Source organism: Clinocottus analis, unplaced genomic scaffold (genome assembly GCF_023055335.1).
Source record: "Clinocottus analis isolate CAN_PGR_092001 unplaced genomic scaffold, fCliAna1.0.p SCAF_14, whole genome shotgun sequence".
Classification (NCBI taxonomy): Eukaryota; Metazoa; Chordata; class Actinopteri; order Perciformes; family Cottidae; genus Clinocottus; species Clinocottus analis.
The window spans coordinates 16,618,090-16,635,791 of NW_027175865.1; positions in this window are offsets into that span (position 1 = coordinate 16,618,090).

Below are 17,702 nucleotides of genomic sequence, written 5' to 3' on the forward strand. Positions count from 1 at the left end.
GAGAGAGAGAAAGAGAGAGAGAGAGAGAGAGAGAGAGAGAGAGAGAGAGAGAGAGAGAGAGAGACGAAGGGAAGGCGCCCGGCGACGTCTGCCGTCCGCACAGGAAATCTGCTGATGTCGGCGTCTGAACCCCGAGATGTGTTCAATATGCTCCCTTAAATCACAGAGTGACAATCTAATGACACAGCACAGCAACGGTATTGTCGCTCTCTAAATATGTGCTCGCTGCATGTTGTTTACGGTTGAGCTTTGCCCGTTTGATCCCTACGGCAAGAGAGTCAAATTATTAAAACACAGTTTGTGCAGTGTGTGTGTGTGTGTGTGTGTTCCCTCCGTATACGTGTGCAGTGTGTCGTTCCAGCGGCTCTGCTCTTTTCCTCCTCCAGCGCTGCTACCTTCGTGCAGATTGCCATTTAAAGCAGTTGAATAATTGAGAAGTAACATTTGCAACAGCCCTTCCTGGTGTGTGTGTGTGTGTGTGTGTGTGTGTGTGTGTGTGTGGGTGGGACTGAGAGAGACAGGTCACACACACCTGCTGGAGTGGCCATTATTAGCTGCAGTCGCTATCACAGCTGAAACGCCACAAACGGAGGCTTTTTCTACGCAGACAATAATTCACTACTGAAAAATGCATTTTTATATCTTCTTGTGATGAGAATTAGTTAAAGACAGATTCATCAGCATCATTACCAAACAGCAGGAGTTCTCAAATACATTTTTTATGTTGTTTATAACCCCAAACAATCACAAAGACGAAGAAGGCTTCGAGTTATTTTGCTTTTTTTTCTTCTTGTCGTCAATGAAGCCCATCAAAAGTTCTCAACAATGCCTCTCAGTACTTCCTCGTCTGTGGCGCTCAGCCCCGAGCTAATTGGTTCCTGCTGAAGATCTAAATCTTCAATTTAAAAAAAAACAAAAGTCACAGATATATAGTTCCATTTTAGTCAATAGAGTTTTGTATTAAAACCGCTGAGTGCTGTAGTTTTTCAGCAAATGGATCTGGAATGGAGGAGAATCAGATGCACACGTGTGGGACTATTTTCTGCTGTGGATGAACACACAGGTTGAGTATTTACAGCAGCACATGCTCACTGAGTGTTTTAATAGTTTTATTATGCAGCAGTGGAGAAACATCAGGGTTTTGGTCAGGATTTTTTTTAAATAAATTGAATTAACAAATGTCTCGAATATAATCAGTATCATCCTTTTAAACAACGAGTGTTAAATTGATTCAGGATGAAGATGGATTTTGTTGTTGGTGATTTAGTGATTCAGAAATTATTGATGTCCTTATGGGGATAAAAAAATATATGCATTTTTAATTAATTACTGCAAATCCTTGTATTCCTGAATCTCCCTCTGTGACCTCTCGCTCCTCCTCCTCCTCCTCTTCTTCCTCCTCTTCCTCCTCCCTGGTTCCCAGTTTTTAAAACTGCTGCAGAGTCTTGAGTGAATGCAACAAAAAAAAAAAAGCCGTTCTGTTCATTAGTCGGCAAACGTGTGCGGCCATTTTGGGTTTCTCTTGTAATAGTTCATAACCCCCACCTCTGAACCTCGGCGTCGCGGAGGTAACTGAGGCCAAACCCGAGGTTTAATCCCCAAAATGGCCGCCTCACTGAGCTGTTTATCCGCTGACCTTTTATTAAGAGAGGGTCCCTAACCTGAATGAATACTGTTGCACTGGCAAACACACACAGGCGCAATTAATCAAAGCCTTGTGTGTGTGTGTGTGTGTGAATACGTGTCGGATTTCAGGCCGCACACCACACGAGTGTGTTTTCACACTGCACAGTGTTTCTTTAACCTCTCCTAGACTCCTCCAGGCCTCACCAGGAAAGGAATCACAACAGACTTAGGTTACACATGTCCTACAGGGTGTGTCTGCACATGTGTGTGTGTGTGCGTCTGCATGCCTGTGGGTGTGTGCGTGTACTGCGAGACCCTCAATTTTAACAAGGATTAGCGCTTTATTTTCCTTTCATCAGTTTTTCCTGATGGATCCCCCAAATATGTTCGAAATCAAATCGGGACAAGCGGCGCCCTGTGCGGATGTTTGGCCGGTAAAGCCCCGTCTACCTGAACGGGTTGGAGGCTGTTGAGCCTTCACTCAACAAGGGACAACACCCCTGCCCACACACACACACACACACACACACACACACACACACACACACACACACACACTCAAACGTCCTCTTAAGTCATTACAATAATCCCCCTCAGTCCGGATCTGGGAGCAGAGCAGGGACTCTTCCAACTTTAGATTAAACCAGACGCTGGCTCACTGCAGCTCAAACAAGAGGCCGCAGCAGACAGCAGACCACCGCTGGTGCTGTAGTAAGAAGAGAAAAAACACATAGAAGAAGAAAAAAACACATGGGGCCCGTGCACGAATTTGCACAAACACGCACGCATACACACACACACACACACACACACACACACGAGCGGGGGAACGTAGGTGCTGCATCAGTTATTCTTCATGAAATATACGGTTCAAAGCCGCAGCAGACGCTCAAGCCCAACAGTGAGCGTGCATAATGGCATTTCCATACTGTGTCACACAAATGTATATTCACAATGCACACGCACACGCACACGCGCGCTGAGAGATGCGGGGGCACTATAAACAGCTCTTTATATCTCTCCCATTCAAATCGATTTGCTTACGGTCGGCTGCCAAAGGGACCAAATCTAACTGTTTCCCCTTGAATACATTAGACGGCGAGTGAGGTTGGGAAGTGATAATGACTTCCCCTGCTGCTCTCCCTCTCTTCTCCTCGTCCTCCCTTCACCCTCCTCCCTCTTCTCCTCCCTCCCCCCCCCCCCCCCCCCCCCCTCCTCTCCACCGCCCCCCCTCCACCCGCTCCTCCATCGCCACTCGTCTGCATCTGTGTCTCAGATGGGGTTTTTGACTTGTGCGCGTCTGATTGAAGCCGGACAGACCCCGTCTTCCTCCCTCTCCCTTCTGTGGCAGAACTGTGAAGTCCAAGTGCTGCCTCCCTCTCTCTCTCTCTCTCTCTCTCTCTCTCTCTCTCTCTCTCTCTCTCTCTCTCTCTCTCTCTGTCCTCCAGGCCAGGACGCTGTGGCCGTGCGCCGCATAGCTGAGGAACGAGCACGCTGGACACATCTGTGGGAAATCTGCTTTCACTCCATAAAAATGTTCAACGTTGCACTGACTGTCCTGTTTCAAAAGTTGAACTGTCATAGAAGAAGGACAGTTGTAATAAATCTCCATATTGTACAAAACTATATTCAATTCTATACATATTAGCCCGCATGTGTCCCTCAACAACTTTAAACCCACGATTCACAAGAGGGAACATTGGATGAAAAGAAACAGAACAACAGTATTTAATACATATTGTGTATTGTTGGTTTAAGAGTTTCAGGCAATTTGTAACAGTTTTTTAAGGAGAAAACTTATTACATTTTCCTCCCCAAAAAGAAATGCAGCATGTGTGTTTTACGCAAGATTTTATTTTCATCAGGACCAAACTACAATGTTTAACTCTCGTAAAATCAACAATATTTAAAATGTAAGACAGAGGTCAAGTGAAGCTATATGTGCTTTTTTCTTCTTCTTTTATGGGATTTGTTGATGAAATATGGACTATCACCACGTATCCTCATATTGCAATAAATCAAACTAGGAAAACAAAGCAGAGCACAGAGCAGTGACTGTTTTTATGTATGCAACACTTAATTGAAGGCGTGATATTTTGCCAAACCGATACACCGGTCAAGCCCTCTGAGCAAAGTTAGCATAACATGCGTCTATAGGAGGTGATGTTTGTGCAATAAGGTCATTTTGAAGTGGGGTGAGCATCCGTTTTTCCTGGGTAAAGAATTAAGGGCTCGAATCTTAAAATCTGAGAGCCAGCAACAGAAAAAGAGCGAGGGAGAGAGATTGAAAGAGACAGAGAGGACTTATTGTACCAGTGTTAGCAGATGTACAGCAGTGGGATGTGTGACCAAAGCTCTGTCAAGCCTGCGGGTATCAACACAATGGGGACAGACTGTCATCCCCCCTGGCTATTAATATTACATTACTGTCACTTCAGACCAATCTCTTGGTTAAAGAGTCCAGTGTGTGTGTGTGTGTGTGTGTGTGTGTGTGTGTGTGTGTGTGTGTGTGCGTGTGTGCGTGTGTGTGTGTGTGTGTGCAAATAGAAAAATAGAGTTAAAATCGCAGCTGAAGCCAGATTATTCTTTGATCCATTATGCAGGGAGGTAGGAGCTGGGCTTCCATAAATGAGTGCTGAATTATGTAAAGCAGCGTGTGCGTGAGAGGGGAGACCTTCATGCAGAGGTGGAGATCAGGTATGATGGGGATGGTGACATATATTGGCCGGTGAGGTCATGTCTGACTCTCAGGGAAGCCCCCCCGACCTCCTCAAACGCCAGACGGCATCATCTGGCCAACATGTGGATCTGATTTTCATTCTGGATTAGCGCCTGTCGCAGGGCCGCAACGCGCTGTTTGTGTTCCTCAGTCGTCTTTGTTCCATCTTCTGAGCGGAGAACAGTTTGTTTGCTTATTGTTTCTGTTCTGTATTAGGGTTAAGCAATTTGGAAGAAAGATGCCAATATTTTATGATTGTTGTGCAGTCACATCCAATTTCACAGCTGCCATTGTTTTCCAGAAACTTCTGAAAGGCCCTCTATTCATGACCGAAAGCACTGTGGGACCATCCTGAAATGAATTACCAACTTTACTGTGTGTATATACAGACAGTATATGTGGAATTTGTACAAAATGTCATGTTAAAAATCCATTCAAATGAACAGCTTGGATAAGGTAGAACCTTCTTCAATTGTAGGAAACGAGACAATAAGATGACTCAATATCATAAATATCATTTAAAAATTGCTCAATTAATGATGCTAATTAAGTTCTGTAAACAAATTACACCATGGCGACAATAATTGACAGCACCCGCACAGCAGAGCCGTTGTTAGTGCTGGTGTCTCTCCAATTAAGACTACATTACCCATAAACACCGGCTTGTTTGCATAACAATAACTCAGCGGCAGTTCATGATAATGATGATAGCGAAAGTCTCTGGGCGTTTCTGCAGAGGATGAATGTGATGGAAATGATATGGCTGCTTCTCTCTCTCTCGCTCTCTCTCTCTCTCTCTCTCTCTCTCTCTCTCTCTCTCCCCTCATATATGTATATATATATATATATATATATATATATATATATATATATATATATATATATATATATATAATATATATACATATATATATATATATATATATATATATATATATATATATATATATATATATATATATATATATGATATGTATGTATGTATGTATTTCACAACCGTAGTCACTGCAGCACCATGCATCAAATAGTCAAAGTCAAATAGACTGTGAGATGAATAGCTGGTCATGAATATGCAGGTCAGTCATCATTGTGATAAAACATGTGAATTCTCCTCTTTGATGGAGGAACTGACTCTATAACACACTAATAACTTTGTGTAAACACGTTGGTTTTTAGGCCTAACAGCTCCGAAGCATCATCCACGGATAAATACAGAAACTATAAATATACAGCCAACAGGATTTTGGCCCTGCACAAACAGAAATACACCGGATAACATCAACAGGGTCGGGAACTCTAGACAACAGATGAAGCAGCGGAAAAGAGTCGTACAACAGGTGAATTGATTGAGGAAGGTGTCTCACCGCTACCTGCTACTGCTACCTGCTACTGCTACCTGCTACTTGTTACTTGCTAATTTTATATGCTACCTGCTACTGCTCCCTTCTACTACTCCTGCTACCTGCTATTGTTACCTGCTATTGTTACCTGCTAATGTTATCTGCTACCTGCTCTTGCTATCTGCTACTGTTACCTGCTAATGTTATCTGCTGCCTGCTGCTGTTACCTGCTACTGTTATCCGCTACATGCTACTGCTACCTGCTACTTGTTACTTGCTACTGTTACCTGCTAATGTTATCTGCTGACTGCTCTTGCTACCTGCTACTGTTACCTGCTAATGTTATCTGCTACCTGCTACCTGCTGTCTGCTACCTGCTACTGTTACCTGCTACTGTTACCTGCTAATGTTACCTGTTACCTGCTACTGCTACCTGCTGCTGTTACCTGCTAATGTTACCTGCTTATGTTATCTGTTACCTGCTACTGCTACCTGCTGCTGTTACCTGCTAATATTATCTGCTACCTGCTCTTGTTACATGCTACTGTTCCCTGCTACTGTTATCTGCTGCCTGCTCCTGCTACCTGCTACTGTTACCTGCTAATGTTATCTGCTACCTGCTGTCTGCTACCTGCTAATGTTACCTGCTAATGTTATCTGCTACCTGCTCTTGTTACATGCTACTGTTACCTGCTACTGTTATCTGCTGCTTGCTCCTGCTACCTGCTACTGTTACCTGCTAATGTTATCCGCTCCCTGCTACTGCTACCTGCTACTTGTTACTTGCTACTGTTACCTGCTTATGTTATCTGTTACCTGCTACTGCTACCTGCTACTGTTACATGCAAATGTTATCTGCTGCGTGCTATCGCTACCTGCCACTGCTACCTTCTACCTGCTACTGTTACCCGCTACTGTTACTTGTTACCTGCTACCTTCTACCTGCTACTGTTATCTGCTACCTGCTAGCTACTTGCTACTGCTATTTGCTGATGCTAAATGTAAAACTGATGCAGAGGGACGATAACGCAACCTGTCAATTGATGCAGAAAGATTTTAACGCCACGACTGAAGCAGCTCATGACCTGAACAACTGTAAAGAAGCATTAATGCTACAAGTGTAAAACAATTAAAAGGCCAAATGAAAGACAAAGAAGACACATTTAAGGTTGTAGACGGAAAGACCGAGTGTACCTGAAACCCAAATATTTAGTTGTCCATGATGAGAAAAGACGACACCAGAAATTATGAAATTGCTCTTTATTAATATTTGCATGTTTAAGTTTTGTTGCTGTCAGCCTGCTTTTGTCCTGCTGTCCATGAGAGTTAGTGAACTAATGTATATAAATCAAGAAATATGAAATGCTTCCAATAATACAGAAATAAATAATAATCCTCTTCTGCAGTCATTTGACCTCTCTTGGACCCCTCCCGTTTCTGGCTGTGCAGCTGCCTGTGAAATATTGCATAAGCGCTGCCAATTTCCTCAGTGATGGTGTTGATCGCTTGCTATAAAATAGAGAAATAAAATACTTGTTGAAGTTAAATAGAGACAGAAGGTGCTTTAAAAATTAGTCAGGCTCCCCAAAGACATCTTGCAGATCCTTAAAAAAAAAAAATGCTATTACAGCACACGCAACTTTTCAAGAAAACTTGCAATACAGATAAGCACACAGACACACACACACACAGGAACAGACACACACTCTGAGCTTTGTGGGGAATATGGCTGGAATGTGAGATCGTCAACAGAGCATGTGGAAGGGAAGAGGAGGCAGCAGCCTGCCAGAGTGTTGTTATTCAGGTCCACACGCCTCGGCATCTGTGTCAGCTAATGAGAGAAACTCAGCTCTGTTTCATCTAGTCTCCCTGGACCAGGAATTAGCATCTCCAAAGACAGACGCAGCGAGAGGGACGGAGGGAGGGAGGGAGCGAAAGAGAGAGGGAGAGCTACAGAGAATCACAGAGAGAGAGAGAGAGAGAGAGAGAGAGAGAGAGAGAGAGAGAGAGAGAGAGAGAGAGAGAGAGAGAGAGAGAGAGAAATGAGGCGAAAAATAAGTGTGATCGACAGAGGAAGGGCGGGTGAGGGGAGGGTGAGAGAGACGGGGGAGAGGAGGCTGGCTTCCTAGACAGGGAGGTGAATATAAACACAAACTCCCTGTCTCTCTGTCCCTCACACACATGCTGCAGCATATTGACAAGGCAGAGTTAAGTGAGGTGGCGGAGTGTGAGACAGCCCTTAATAGGTCCCTGATGGACCCCCAAGATGAGAGGCCAGCCACTCAACACAGAGGGGGGAGATGGGGAGGCGGGGTTCGGGGAATCAGGGGGGGTCACAGGTCGGAGGTCAGCCGATCATTACACCCACCCCCCCTCCTCCCCTTCCCCGACGCGCCCCGCCACCAAACCGCAAAACCGCCCCGCTCCTCTCCCACTTGACTGCACAGTGCCTAATGATTATTAACACGTTAAAACACTTAAGGAGCGCTGGGAGCGAACGCACCCCAGAGAGAGACGGAGAGATGAGAGGAGAGGAGGGAGAGCGAGGGAGGGCGGGAGTGGGGGGGGGAGAGAGGGAGAGGGGAGGCACGGTAATGATGTGCTTGCACATGATTTGCCGGATAGATATCGCTAATCACCTCGTCCCTATGGTGACACCATTGGGACACACACTCTGTGCACACACACTTTCACCGATACGGGGCCTGCACTTCCACACAGACACAGTGATATCAACCTAATAAATATTTCTCTTTTGCATTTGATTCCTTTTTTTTTTTTTTTTTTCAAAGACATAGTGCATATTTAAAAGGCTGCTCATTTGTGTGTGTGGTTGCATTTGATCTCGTTGAGCGTGTGTGTGCGTGTGTGTGTGTGTGTGTGTTTGTGCGTGCGTGTGTATGTCTGTGTGCGTGTGTGTGCTTGCGTAGACCTGTCTGTTTATGCAAGTGTATTTCTGCATCTTTTTATTTGTTCTCTTGTGCATGAGCATTTTGTGCAGCAGGTTTGTGTGTACACAAGTGTGTGCGTGTGTGTGTGTGTGTGTGTGTGTGTGTGTGTGTGCGTGCGTGTGCGTGGACCAGCAGGGAGCCCTCTCATCTGTGCTTAGCCCAGTAAATGGTAAGTGATTGAAGGGTTTGATGTGGAGTGATTCAGCTGGGAGCTCGTCTGTCTGCGTTGAGCCCCACAGCTCATAATCTCGTGTAGCGAGGCTTCTTCACGACGCGGAAACCGACGCCGGCTGAAATATTTTACAGCCGCCGCAGATGAACTCAAACCAAAGAAACCACCCACCAAAGTTTCCCGAAAGGGATGGTACCCGTCTTCAGCGACGCAAAATGGGCTAATGAGATGAGCGTTAGAGAGTGATGAACAGAGGGAAAAACAGCGAGGAGTTGAGAGTCCATATTTAATTTTTTTGCTGCTTTTTTTTTTTTAGAAAAGAAAGATTGCAGAGAAATCTTCTCAGATGTGGAATGTTTAAATATTTCATTTCAGAAGGAATGCACCCGCTATACTGATATTTATGTGTCTTTATCTCTAATGTGTGTGCAATAAAACACATTTATTGAATTACCAACACTCAATCTTTAAGTATGCTCTTAACACACTTTTCGCAAAATACATTTTCTGCATATAAACTAACAATAACTGAGACGACAAGTGACACACAACAGAATACGACAACAACAGTCAATCAGTACTGAAGGAACTACTAAAACAGCACTGACGGATGAACAGAAATACTGTTATATTACCATTATTAAACTAATTATTACTGGTTGTATTCATTTGAGGTCATATTTCTCAGCACTGTTTTGTGGCAGCAAAACCCATTTACTCTTTATACTATCTTCATCATATCATCGTCACTGTCTTCATCATATTATCATCACTGTCTTCATCATATTATCATCAATGTCTTCATCATATCATCATCACTGTCTTCATCATATTATCATCACTGTCTTCATCATATTATCATCACTGTCTTCATCATATTATCATCACTGTCTTCATCATATTATCACCACTGTCTTCATCATATTATCATCACTGTCTTCATCCTATTATCATCACTGTCTTCATCATATTATCACCATTGTCTTCATCATATTATCACCACTGTCTTCATCATATCATCGTCACTGTCTTCATCATATTATCACCATTGTCTTCATCATATTATCACCACTGTCTTCATCATATCATCGTCACTGTCTTCATCATATTATCACCATTGTCTTCATCATATTATCATCACTGTCTTCATCATATCATCGTCACTGTCTTCATCATATTATCATCACTGTCTTCATCATATTATCATCACTGTCTTCATCATATTATCATCACTGTCTTCATCATATTATCACCACTGTCTTCTTCATATTATCATCACTGTCTTCATCATATTATCATCACTGTCTTCATCATATTATCATCACTGTCTTCATCATATTATCATCACTATCTTCATCATATTATCACCACTGTCTTCTTCATATTATCATCACACTGCGCTGCACCTTAACGGCTTCTGTTGCACTCTGGACAGATGCAAACTACATTTTGTTGTCACAGTACTTGTACTATGTGCACAGACAATAAAGTTGAATCTGAATCAGCATCTTAAAGGGTCACTTCAGTCCAGAATCAAAAATACAAATACCTATGTTTTATTTATCGATCTAGATGGTTTGGGTCTGAGTTTGCGAGCACTAGAGACGTCTGTTTTCTGTCCCACATGTATGGGAGCCAAAAAAACGTTCTCTTTCCAGAACTCATGACCTGGTTACTCGAGATAATCCAGCAACCTCGTTGTGAGCAGTTTCATTTGGGGAACTATTTTCTCGCGGCGCGTGGAGTCACAATGGCTTTCTTTATGTTGCACTCGCTGACTCTCCACCACCTCGAAGGTCAGCGCGGTTAAGACGGCTCGCTTTTGTTTAAAGGAGCAAATCTACGCGAGATGAACTCCACCTGAAAAATGTTTGTGAAATGAAGCAGAGACTGTAAACGATGTTGACTCTCAACGCAACGTCTCGATTGTTTTGGGTGATTACGCCTCGACTGACTTCAACTGCTTTCAGCGCTTCGACGGACACTTCAGTCCCTTTCAGTGCATCAATTTCAGATCACACTTCAGCCGCTTCCGGTGTTTGCATTTCAGCTGCAATCGCCAGACAACATCTCACGCGCGAATAAATAAATACTACATTTTACTCTTTTTTTGCACCCGCAAATTTCCTGAAGAATGACTGAGGTATAACACTAAATGGAAATTCAGCGTGATTACAAAGCAATATTTGATTCTCCATATGCAGCCGAGGTGAGATGGTATTGTGGGTTTAGTATATTAACGGTAAATTGAGCCGTATTTGACCTCTGGGGGTCAGCGCTCCATCTGTCATAAATATGGCCGCATGCAGCAATTCGGGACTGACATGAAGCATTTCATCTGTTCCAAACAGAGAAGGCGTGTGTGTGTGTGTGTGTGTGTGTGTGTGTGTGTGTGTCTCCCAGGGGGTGCATTGTGTCAGTGGGGTCAGCTGAGCGGCTGCTGGGGGAGGATCCGCCAGTGAAGTGGTCAAGCAGCCCCAGATGGGTTTCTAATAGTCTTAATCCAACAGGTCACCGTGCTGGGCTCTGCCTCGCCGCCGCCCCTCATAAACCTGGTTTTCCTCTCCTTCTGCCTCCTCTCACTCGCTTTCAACTCCCCTCTGCTTATCTAACCTCCCCCCTTTCTGTCTCCCCCCTTTCCTCGCCCCCCTCCCTGTCTCGCTCTGCCTGTCTCTCCAGAAGAGCAGCAAGAAGCTAATGAGGCTTGGCTGGCGTTTATCCAGCACTCTATCCCCCAGTGTGTGTGTGTGTGTGTGTGTGTGTGTGTGTGTGTGTGTGTGTGGAAGCAATTTAAGCATCTCCAGGTTGCACTTATTATGATATTTGTCTGCATCAAAGTAAATATTAACATAAATAGCATCCACGGGCAAATTAATGGGGTGATAAGGATTAGGAGAATCTGAAAAAAAAAAAAGGTAGATGGGAAAACTGCCCTGGAAAGACAGGTAGTCACGGGCGGTTTGAAAATGGGAATTCCAAGGTGGCTTTTCAGGGGCGGAAGGCAGGTTTTCCGCCCCATTAAAAGGTTCCCATTGCAGGGAGATGCGCTCCACCTCGGATAAGACGCTCCCGTTATCTCTCCACGGAACAGACAGATGGGAAATCATTCCCGCTTTCCCCCTGCTGTCCGTGAAGCACCTGCCTGTTTTCCATACAGAGGGACTCTCCCCGAGAAAACAAACACTAAACCGCCTCGCGGCGCACGCTTTGATGCCGAGAAATCTACCTTTTTCTTCTCTTTTTTTATCGCAAACCTGAGAATATTCTCAATGCATCATTAGCTCCCATTGCCTGGAATTTGCAGACGGATGGAGCTAATGAGACACATTTCAGAGAGTCAATTTCAAAAACGGTTTGCAGTTTGACAGACCACCGCCGATGTGGTTCACATCTGATATAATTTACAGAGAGCAGCAACAGATAGAACGCGAGAGGCTGAGTAATCACTTGTGATGCTGCTGCGAGGATAGAGACGGCGACGAGACCTGTCACACACACACACACACACACACGTGCGCGCACACACACACACACACACACACACACACACACACACACACATGTCGCTGTAGCAGTCATTAGTGCAAAGTGACAGTTTCTGGTGGCCCTTCAGTCAGCTGGAGTAGCAAGAGTGTCTGTATGTGTGTGTGTCTCTCTCTGTGTGTGTGTGTGTGTGTGTGTGTCAGGGTGGAGAGACAGCGGGATGTAATGTATTATACCAACAACAGGTTCACTCCAGCAACCCCCAGCCAACGTGACAGTGTTAATATTGCAGGATTATTATTCAGCCGAGCAGAGCTGAAGGTGTGATGACCCGAGCAGGTGACGGGACTAATTAACCACCGTTTGACCCTGCCTGCCTCAGACAGCTGCTCTGTCTGTGTGTGTGTGTGTGTGTGTGTGTGTGTGTGCACTCACTGTGAGCGATACCCAGTGTAAGAAATCATTTTTTATTCCTCCGCCAGTGAGGGTGTGGTAATTGTGTGTGTGCACCCACCCGTCCGTCAAGCCTTTCAGGCATCAGTTTTTTTTCCTCCGGTGGTATCCCACACATGACTTGATTTGCATAGGAAACAAATTAAATGATCTCACAGCTGTTGGCACAAAATAATAGATTTCAGGACTCTGGGTTTAGGATGCTGGATTAAATCAGGTGTTAAGAGGTAATACTGCAGCGTGCAGTCAATCAGTCAGAGTGTATGAAAGGAGCTTTTTTCCCCCTTCTTCTTCATTTAATGCAATTGAAGTGTGTGTGTGTGTGTGTGTGTGTGTGTGTGTGTGTGTGTGTGTGTGTGGGATGCTGCTGCTGTACTGTAATGACCATCATGTGCATGACAGGTAATCATCAGCAGGCAGGTGTCCATCAGCACGGGGAACATAACACTGAGGGCTGAGGGACTCCAAAGCGGCTCAATTGTGACTCTGTTACGTTCATTTACATAATTGAATGAGTTTTAAACAGAAGCAAGAAGCCAGACTAGTTTAATGTGACGACCTGCAGAGAATATAACCTGGTGACATGAGAGAACGTGTGTGACATGAGTCAAATATGGAATGAAGGCAATTATTAAAGTGTAATAAAGGACTGCGCTGTTTGTGTGTAGACATTTAGGAATTACATATTGACAAAAAACAAAAGGTTACCCGATATAATTTGGCCTTTGTGGTTTTGGCGACTTTTTGTTGTTGTTGTGTTTTTTAACTTTTAACTTCTTCTTCTCACATCCACTGTTCAAAGGAAATGAGATAGTCAAGTCACTGATAAAGAAACGTGAGCTCTAATGGTTATAAAAGGTTTTTACTAACCTCTTTAACTGTAATACACTACTAGCACCTATTAGACACATCACAACCACAATTATTAGCCTTCAAAGCATCGACTATTGGATGAAATATTAAATAATGTAACATACGTCACTGTCCTATCGCACATCATTATGTTATTGGACATTTTGTAATTTCAGGCTGCCATAAAGGAATCTGTCCAGGGACAGCAGATGAAAATGATCCTCTCTGGCTCACTTACAGTTTTCCTGTGGATTGGTCTGCATTGTGCCTGCAAAGCAAACAAATACATAATAAATAAAAGAAGATTTCTTCAAAATTGAATGTGTTCAAATGTAGACAGCTGGACCTAAACCAACAAACTGATCGGGCTCTGCACCAGGAAGAAAACTACATTTCCCATGATGCAACTCAATCGTGCTTCCTTAGACTTTTTGCCTGCTTGTGTAAACGCTCCCGACTTTAAAACTGAAACATTTCCCTGATGAAAATGAGAATAAAATGTCTTTTGTTAATTAAAATAAATGTATATTTCCATTTATTTCACTTCATATATCCGCTCCAACAGTTCAAATCAAATTCAAGTTCCAAAGTTAGCAATGCTCTTGGTGGCGTGCAAAGTAAACTTATAAAGTGAAAACAGCGTCTTACAGACAGTGACTTACCGCTCGCCGCGCCGTATGTTACGGCTGTCATTTACACACATTAATTCAAAAGCAGCCCACGCAGCCGCCGTCCTAAACTTCATTGTGAAGTTGATGCCGTTTGATTAATTCCGCGTGCGTCTCCCGCTTCGCTTGCCTGGAAACCGACCGCAAGGCAGGTGCATCTTAAAAAGGTTGTTAGATGGCTGAAAGGGGGGGGGGGGGGCTGGTTTACGGGGGTTTTCTTGGATCGCTTCAGTCCAGATTTTGAGCGGCTATACCTGTAAAAAGAACCGACAGCAGACACAAGGGAGCCCACGGATTCTTGTGGGCTCCATGTGCACTTTAATCTTTAATGGCCTGGTGATGATAGAGTACTCTTGACCTCCAGGTTTACACCCCCCCCCCTCTTCTCTACCCCAACACACACACACAAGTCTCCGCAGCTCCTTTTCGTCGACTCATCCGTCGTGTCTTTTAACTTCTCAGCGTTCCTACAGATTGGTGACTTCCCCGGTTCAACTCCTCAACAATAGGCAGGTCCGACTCGGAGCTGGGGAGAGCCGGCCCGCCATTGTCCCCCGCTGAAAGCCCGGTTATTCATTGCCCGTGAGTTAAAGAGCTGACCCCGGTGTAACACTGACGTAGCCGGCTCGCAACACTGAGGCCCTTTGTGTGGCCCGGCCTCGTCTCTGATCACCCTGTAATGAACTGAGAGCTCTGTCCAAAATTTACAGCCTTTCGCCTTTCATCCCCCTCTTTGCCCCGTCTTCACTTTTAGTGCTCTTTTTTCTCAGCGGACATCATTTTAAAGGGTTGCCCTCCCTCCGGAGCCTCTTATACAATCACAATGCTGACAATATGAGACGGGCCATTAGTTTCCTTTCAATGGATCCAAGTTGTTTTCAGCTCTTCTCCTGTCTTCCCTCCTTTCTTTCGCTTGCTCTGTTGTGTTCGCCCTCTCCGGCTCTATAGGGATGGGTTTCTCCATCCCATAGGGGTCCAATCGACACACAGACACAGACACACAAAGACACACACACACACACACACACACACACACACAAGTAGGCAAGAGTGTTAAATGAATCACCTCCTACTGTTCCTATAATGGGGAGTTAAACGCTCTAAATGCTTTACGACATTTAATCATTACCTCACACAGACTCAGTCCCACACACACACACACACACACTTACGCACACACACATGTGCACACAGACACACGCAAACTGTTGCCTCCAACACAACCCTTATCTTATTATATATTCAGGACATATGCAGAAATATTACAGGATCCCAGCAGTGGCCAAACATTTATTTTTTTTGGTCCGGCTAATATCTTTTTTTTTTTTTTTCCCCCACTGGAAATATTTCTTCAATCTGGAATTGGTGATGGATTTCTGTGAACTGCGGATGGACCTGCTGTAATAAATCCTCTCCTTGAAGTGTGTGTGTGTGTGTGAGCGAGAGTGCACGTGTGTGTGCACGGATGCATGTGTGTGTGTGTGTGTGTGTGCGTGATATCCCAGGGTAAATTGTTTCCTCTAGGCTTTGAGAGGCGGGCATTCAACAGCCTGCCAAAAAAGCTATAGGCGATAATTAAATGATTCCACGCTTGAAAGGAGAGAGAAACAGAGACAGAGAGAGAGAGAGAGAGAGAGAGAGAGAGAGAGAGAGAAGGAGGGGGGGAGATACAGAGACGGAAAGGGTTGGAAGAGAGAGCGAGCGAGGGAGAGGGGGCTGCACAGAGCGCGAGGAAGGGAAAGAGAAACAGAGAGATAGCTTTACAAAGAGGAGGTTTTTCTCCACAGAGTGGGATGGCATCACACTCTGTGGGCCCAACACACCAGCAGCCAGCAGCCAGCGCGGCGATAGAGAAACGTCGTTAATCAGCCATGTTGGGGGAGTCGAATTCAGGATGGCTCCTGTCAAATGCCAAATGGATCACGTCTAATTCCAACTCCAGTTGTTTTTCCCTTTTTCGCCTTTTATTCCCGTGGTCTGGGTCGGCAGCGCGCCGCTTCAAATCAGCGTCAGGACCTTGAAGTTCGACTCTGAGATGAAACCACCGTCGGTGCAGCGGCTGGTTCAGTGTCGGCAGTGCGCCCGTTGTCCAGAGAGTAACACTCTACGCTCATCATCACTCTGCCTTCAGTTGAATTCACACACACAGAGCGTCAGACTGAAATCAAAGTCATTGTAATACAAGTTTGGCTGTTTGCGATTCCAGCGCCGATTAGTCGGTTAACACAATTAATTTAAAAAGGTTTGGAAAAGGTTTTGTGTTATTCATGAAGTTTGGGGACAGATTTCCAAATGAATGGTCAAAATCAAAGAAGCAGAGGCAGATACATCCAAACTTTTAGCGCTTATAGTTTGGTGTCAAGCTCTGCAAATTGAAATTCTGTATATCTGTAAATGTACTATGTTTGTGTTGCACTGCGTTGATTGTTGTTTGTCTAAGACACATTCTTTGTATGTGTAACACACCTCGCAAATAAATGGTTCTGATTCTGAAGAGGGCCTACATTTCCCAGAATGCAGCTCTGTGGAGCGTCTGCTCAGGCCACCATCTTTCTGTTCCTTTACCAAGTGCTTTAAACCATACTCACGCCTCAGAGCACATCGTGCAACAAAAGGAGGGAAACCACTGAAACGTGTCAGCGGCCGGGTTCCAATCAATTGTCATGGAAATCTTGAAGAGAACTTTTGAAATGTGGGAGGAAAAAAAAAGGTGAATTTGTCGTCTTTCCATCCGCTGCTTTGAAACGAATAAACAAACAGTGAAGTTTGCTCGTTACGCAACACGTGGCGGCGATCCACTCGAGGAGAAGATGTGGGCCGTGAACTCGAACCCATGTGCGACAGAAATGTGGAGCGAGGTCTTTAGGAATTTGTTTCGATTGGGCAACTTTTATTGGTTCCTTCCCGTCAGCTGTTATTATTCAAGTTTCATGCCGTCTGGAGCGAAGACAATATAAATATATATCAAGTAGACGCCGGCAGCAGTAACAGCGGATCAGTCGTGAGAGTTAAATGATTCATTCTTCAGAACTGATTTGAGGAAAGGCGTTTCCATATCTCATTTAATACGTTCCAACTTTTTGGACAAAAGGCAACAAAAAAAAAAACCTCGTCAGCGTAAAAGCTTTCCTGCAAAATTGAGAAGGTTTTTACCCAATTTTGCCTTTTTCCATGAAGCTTTTCCAATGCGATACATCAAATTATGCATTAAAAAAAGCATTTATTATGAGTGAATTTACAATTTGCGGCTATTTCATTGTAACAATGGCAGAAAGGAGATGACAGGAAGTATGACGTCAACATTTCACGTGTGACAAATATTTTTGAAGACACACATGAAGAAGTTCACACGCATGTGATGTAAAATGTAATATATCAAATCACGCATCTCACACATTTCTTTTTTCATTCCTCATGTTTCTCATTTCAACACTTCTC